At 44.0% G+C, this 6516-nt stretch overlaps 1 protein-coding gene across 1 annotated transcript in view; it reads right to left on the reverse strand.

Moving 5' to 3' along the window:
• The window catches only part of Nin (ninein), a 102841-nt gene extending 102228 nt beyond the window's left edge, over window positions 1-613 (reverse strand). Inside the window, exon 1 of the mRNA XM_063247375.1 lies at window positions 85-613. The gene's annotated coding sequence lies outside the window, so the exon portion shown is untranslated. The remainder of the gene's footprint in view (window positions 1-84) is intronic.
• Between the last annotated feature and the right edge of the window lie 5903 nt (window positions 614-6516).

A 6516-nucleotide genomic window follows, 5' to 3' on the forward strand; every position in this document is an offset into this window, starting at 1 on the left:
ACACACCCACATGCCATGAGCGCGATTGTCCAGTTATAGGACAGCAGCACGGAGCACTCATTAATCTGCTACCAGAATACTTACATAGGTGTCATCTTAAAAATAAGACGATGGTGTGCACCGGGCACTCAAACAGCTGGCGGTCTTAAGAGATAAGAATGAAGAGGTGGCTTCCTGATCCTACTCTGCCTCTGGCAGCCTCCTCCTCCTAGTTATCACTCCAGGCAAAAATCTTTCCGAAGGATGCATGGCTTGCTAGTTTAAAGCTGCGATATCTTGGGCTCAGGAGATACTGGAGGTCACATTTGCTCCATGGAGGAAGGTCAGACTTGCTGGTGGTTGTGTAATTAGAGAAACACAAGACACAGTTTCTTGAGAGGAACAAACGGGGTGGAGTTCGTGTGGGGACTTGGAACTGGGCCCCCTCCGGCTTCGATGTGGAGGAGGGAGAGGCAGCTTGGCTGCTGCAAGACGCAAGCTTTGTGGAGAGAGCCTTTGGGGCCCGCCTTTCTTCGACACAATGCTCCTACAGTTACGGTGCTGGGTGAAGGCTGAGTCTTCATCCAGACTAGAGTTGTTGGGGAAAAAGCAGAGACTCCATCACTTAAGCTTTGTCCATTAAACAAAAATAACAGCGTACATAGAGGCCGGGCATCCATTCTATATTGCATGGGATACAAGGAAAAATGAAGAGATGTAGATATTTCCCCAGAGATAACACCTTCTACAAACCAAACTTCAGTCTTATCTGTTGCAGTTTGTGTGTTTCTGCTTTTAACTCCGATTTTGGAGGGGATCTGGGCTTCCCCCAAGTGTGTGGATGTAACATTTTCGAGAGGTCTTTTGCTGCATTTCATAGTATTAACCTGAGTTTTTCACCTGCATAAAAGCTTTTAATAAGCTAACTAAAGGATAATTGAGGAAAGAGAATGTTACTCCTTGTTTCTTCTTTCTAAGGCAACTTTGTAAGATCAACTTACAGTTAGGAATTGGAGAGAATTAATAAAATGAATTAGAGTCAGGAGAGGGAAGATGGGAATGTGAAAAACTGAATATGAATTCAGGTTTTGTAAATTTTCTGGGATCTGAAGAGCAGTCTCCTACTTTTCCTGGCCAAGGAAAGCCCAAGCCTCTCACCATCTTCAGTCTCCCTCCCCACAAGTCATAGTTGGGTATACCTTATTTCTTACCCACAGAACAGCCAAAAATTTCCAGTAGCAACTGCCAGTGCCTTTCAGCTTCTCTCATGGAGGTCTTGTTGATCCCTCAGACCACATGAACTCAGCAGAATGGTCCAAGTAAGTTGGGGTGAGTCATCGGTGAAAGCAGGTTACCAGCTAACAGTGCAGTCCATGTACTGTCTGGGTGTAAAAAAGGAACATCTTACTCTTTCTAGGGTCCAAAGAAGGGCAGATGGTAAGAACGGTAGAAGGAGGAAGGGAAATGTATGAGATCCGGACACACAGAGCAAGGCCTGGGAGTTTTAGCAGCAAGATGTTGTTGGTAAGAACCCAGAAATAAAGGAGAAAATGCACAGGATTTACTCTTGAGAAACCCTCAGTAGGAATTAGGATTTTCTTTTCACTTCTCCTTATGGAACATATGAAAGAAGAGGAAATGGATGCAAAAAGAGAAAAAAGAATGAACAACTATTCTATGCCCAGGACTGCCTTGATGTTCAAAACAAATTTCAACCATAGTTCTTACCCTTGAGGTTGAGGAATGTGTCATTCCTTCTTGGGGAAGCCAAAATATGCACACATTAGACAGTAAGGGAATGGCAGGAAGTGGCATTGGATTCTAATAAGGTCCTCCAGTTGGGGGACACACATATACAATAGCATGGTGGAGAAGAAGACCATGACAGTCCTGAAACATGGCATCCACAGTCACTCAGACCCTTGTCTTCAGCTTCCTAAACTCAGTCTCCTTCCTAGCGTGCAAGGCCCTACTGAGTCATGGGACATGTATTACCTTCAATGTCTGCAGCCAGTACCCTCCACTTTATTCGTAGGAGCCTCTGAATCTTCCCTCTGCTGCTTTCTGCCCATATAACCAGTCCTATACCACATTTGCTGTCTTCGGTCTGATATTTGACCTAGAAGTTAAAGCCAAGCAGGAAGTGGTTATTGAACATGTGTCTTTAGGATCTCATGAGTTGGGCATTTAGGTGCTTCCCAAATACTTGGTCCTCACAGGGAGAAGAGATGTGGCATGTGGGCATGAGAATGGGGGTCTGATTTTCACTTCTTTTTTATGTGGCTGGAATCTAGAAATGTCCTACGGTTCTAAAGTGCCAAAGATTACTACTTCAACTTCATTCGAAAGGGAAGGAAATGAAATTTTAGTTTAAGAAACACTGATGTTCCTTCCCCTAAACACTTAGCCAATTTGATATGAAATTTTTACTTTTTTTAAAAAGACCTTTGAATGGAAAATGATGTAACAGGGTTTCCAAGCAAGTCTACTTTGAATTTTCTGGAATTTGATGTTTACACAAAAGAAATGGAGACTTAGAGTCATATATTTAGATAGCTCTGTCCAACAGAAATGTAATATAAGTCACATAGATAACTCAAAACTTTCTAGTGGCTACATTTTTAAAAAGTAAAGTCAGAGCTGGGCATAGTGGTACTCACCTGTAACCATAGCACTTGGGAGGCTGAGGCAGAGGGGTTGCCATGAGTTCAAGGCCAGCTGGACTACATAGCAAGAGTCTGTCTCAAAAAAAAAAAAAAAAAAAAAAAAAGAAAGAAAAAGAAAAAAAAGAAAAAAAAAGGTAAAGACAAACATGCAAAATTCTCATATTTAATTGACTTTAATAACTCCCAAAATATCTCTTCAATGTATAACAGTAGGATTAATGAGATATTTTATATTTGTTTTGGCACTAAATCTTTGAAACCTGGTGTGCATTTTAGCCACATGGGACTAATAATAGCTGCCATAAATAACGATGCTGGAACAAGAAAAGGATTCCGAATTCATCTCACCTAGTCCTCTTATGTTGAAAAGGAAATGAGGTCCCAAAACCTCTATCTCCTTGTCAAGATCACACAGAGGATGAGTCAAACATGGATCTTTGCCCTAGGCCCGGCCCTTCCACCTGCCCGCTGGTACCTGCTTCCTGGATGGGTTTATGGTTGACCCAAATAGCTAGGGAGGAATAAAGCACAGTGTTGAAAAGCATTTAAAAAAATTTTTTTTAAAAACCCCAGCACCTTCTTAACCTCATGGCACTCCAAAAGTATTTTTAAAAATAAAATTTCAGAAGCAAATGGCCCATAGACACTGTGTTAATACTTGGAAATGACAGCATGATAGAGCACCTTCCTTGCTGAGTTCACCAGCTGCTTTCTGCTCCACCTCAGCATCTGCCTGACACCCAGCAGAGAGGCTGGAGACCAAAGGCACTGGCTGTCCGGCGCTGTGCACCCCCCAGGGAGGCATAAGAGGGACCATTCAGCATCCCGAACCCTCCACCCTCCCAACAGCAGCCCCCGCCAGCCTCCCGAGGATGCAGCTTTTCCATGATTAATTTCAAATGCCTTAAAGTAACCCAACAACATTTTTTCTTCTCCTCTGCACATTTTGCAGCATCTTGTATTTTGAATTAAGGCAAAATTGAAATGCAGAAAAAAATGACCCATTCAAAACCAGAAAATTGAGACAGCACTGGTTCCCCCAGTGAGACACTGGGGAGTGAAGTGGATGGTGATAAGTCTTTGCAGCTGGATTGATGAGTATGCAATTAGAGGCAGCGTTAAGCAAGCACCCTAAAGATCTTTGATTTGCATTTTGTTTTCAATTAGGAGAGTATGGGCCTGGTTTTCTAAGGATAAAATTTAGATTTCTTTGCACCAAAATATTGAGGTCAAAGTGATGATGATGCTTTGTGGCAATGAGGCCTGTAAGTCATTTTTAATCTGCATAAAGCGCCGCTGAGCAGGCTGGTGCATTGGAGCGAATGCTGAGATGCCCAGGTGTCTTACTCTGAATTTATCTGGTGCTTGATTATTAAGCTTTCTTTTCCCCACATCACGCAGCCTTTCTCTGGGTCACTCAAAGTGCAAACAAAAAAAGGTAAAAGCAAGCAAAATCAGCAGGGAAAAAAAGTAGTGTGTATTTATGTGTCTGGTAACAGATCAAAATCAGGCCATGTTTGTGGGTGAATATGGGTGTGTGCCTGAGCCCCAGGTGTACCCTATGGTTCTATGCTCTTCTAGAATGTTCCCTGCCATTCTCTTCCTGCTCATTGACTGAAGAGGGTGACCTAGAGATACTACGTTCACTGATCCAGATGTCTCATTAGGTTCCACTGAGGAATCACTGGTAAAAGACTCGAGGGAAGCGGGAACATGAGATTGGGACATTTACTTATCCAGTCCCTCTCAGTGTCAGGAGCTCTCCAAGCCTTGCCCTCCTCACGTTAGGGAGGTCCACGCTTGGCAAGGACACCCCATTGCCAGCTTCCAGGCAGTGGCATTCTGGTTTCTCTGAATCTACCCACACTTTTGCAAATAGTCTCTGTATGTCAAGCTGGCTGGAGTGAATCCACCATTTCCTGCTGAGATCTCAACTGATAATGTAGGTATGCACACAATTGATAATGTAGGTATGAGCATGTGGTGTCTTGGGTTTTTCCATGGCCCGGAATCATCTTAAGTCTCTTCCCCAGAAGCAGACCCTGAGATGTGGATTTATTTGTCTCAAGACAAAGTTTTTGATTATCAAAAGAAAAGCAATTTTCTCTGTCTGTCTGTCTGTCTGTCTCTCTTTCTCCTTCCTTTCTTTCTTTCTGAAGGGGTCTTGTCATGTAGAACTCACTATATATCCCAGGCTAGACTCAGCTTCCTAGTGATCCTCCTGCATCAGTTTCCCAAGTGCTGGGATTACAAGTGTGTGCCACCACACTCGGCCATAATTTTCTCTCTATCAATCAGAAATAAGTTGAAATCAGTCAGTATCAGGGGACACACAGAGTAAGCCACAAAAACTTCATTTTTAAAAAATCTCCAGGAGGAAAAGTTCCACTGGTACAAAATGCCTAAACGCAATTAGTTGTAAAAATAGGAAAGCGTGCATTTATTCCCCTCACATGCCATCAGAGGACAAAAGCCAAATGCAGAGCTATATCAAAGATAGCAGGGACCGCCCTGCTGGGGAGGAGCAAGAGAGGGAAGGAAGGAGGGAGGAAGCTGCACAAAGGTGCTGTCTCAGTCAGTCTTAACCTCCACCTAATGCTGAGCAGCTCTGGAGCATAAATTAACCTAGGCAGTGTTCACCCTGACTTGAGTCAGGGGAGCTGGGCCTCCAGTCTCCTGCAGCAATAAATCATCTGCAGAGAAGGTCCAGGAGCCTGTAGCCCTCTGTACAAATGGGCAAAGCCCAGTGGCCCTCTGAAGGTGTCTGGGCCCAAGCACACTGAGGCTGAGGCATGGGCATAGAGAACCAGGGAACAGATCCACGGGCACATGGGAAAAGCATGATTAATTTACCGTTCGCATAGATCCCTTGTAACTTAAAGGTATTTGGGAAAGGCAGATGTGCTGATTATCACCTGGCTAGCAAGAAAGCTATTGGTAGAGAGGAGAGTTATCTTTAATGCTTTGGGGGCAAACACTGGGCAAAAAGCACTTCAAATAGCATTTGCTTTCAGCAGACACAGCTAACACACTTTAAAATCAGTACCAATCAAATTAGTATCTGTGATCTTCTTCCAAAGCAAACGCTTCTGTGGGAATGTTGGTTACCAGATGCAGGTGATAGCTCTGAGGTCTGTGCGCTCATGGTTGGTTGTGTGTGTACTTGGTTGTGTGTGCACGTGGTCTGTTGCGTGTGTAGTTGATTGTGTGCGCACACTTGGTGGTGGCAGTGGTGGTGGGGGTGCTGTAACCACACTTGCCATTTTCCTCCGAGGGTTCTAACACTTGGAAATTTGTCATGGGAGCTTTTCTCTCATCTGCAGTTCAAACACTTTTCAGCAGGAATTGAGCTGAAGTTGAAATCACCATCTGGCATCTCAGATTGAACCACGTTCTTCTTGTGCCAAGAACTTCTTTTGGCAGAGATGCTGACTGTGATCTTTCAGAAACGCTTCTTGGGTTGGCATTCTTGACTGCACAGAGCAAGCAGCCTGTCTTGGAATTTAGGCAGAGATGTGCTGAGTGTACCATTGCCTCAGGAAAAGAAGTGCAAGGTGAAGAGTTGAACCTTAGCTTCTGAAACTCCAGGGGTTGGCTTTTAAAATTATTATTATTATTGACTTAAAACCAGCGAGGGGGTGGAGGGATCAGCAAAATGCTCTGTAGCAGCTAAATGCTGCACAAGGAGTATTTGGCTCAAAGCAATAAATGCTATTGAAGTTCTTGGCAGGCAAGGAGGTGATACTGCACGGCTATAGGGGTGTAGGATGCTGGAGGAGCAATCTTTGCTCCTAAGTGGTTCACCATTCACCCAACATGGTCAGATGGACTTGAAGCCCATTGTCTGCTCCTCACAGACGCTCTGGGATCC

Source organism: Cavia porcellus, unplaced genomic scaffold (genome assembly GCF_034190915.1).
Source record: "Cavia porcellus strain 051 isolate PalLab524CR breed Dunkin Hartley unplaced genomic scaffold, mCavPor4.1 scaffold_1, whole genome shotgun sequence".
NCBI lineage: Eukaryota > Metazoa > Chordata > Mammalia > Rodentia > Caviidae > Cavia > Cavia porcellus.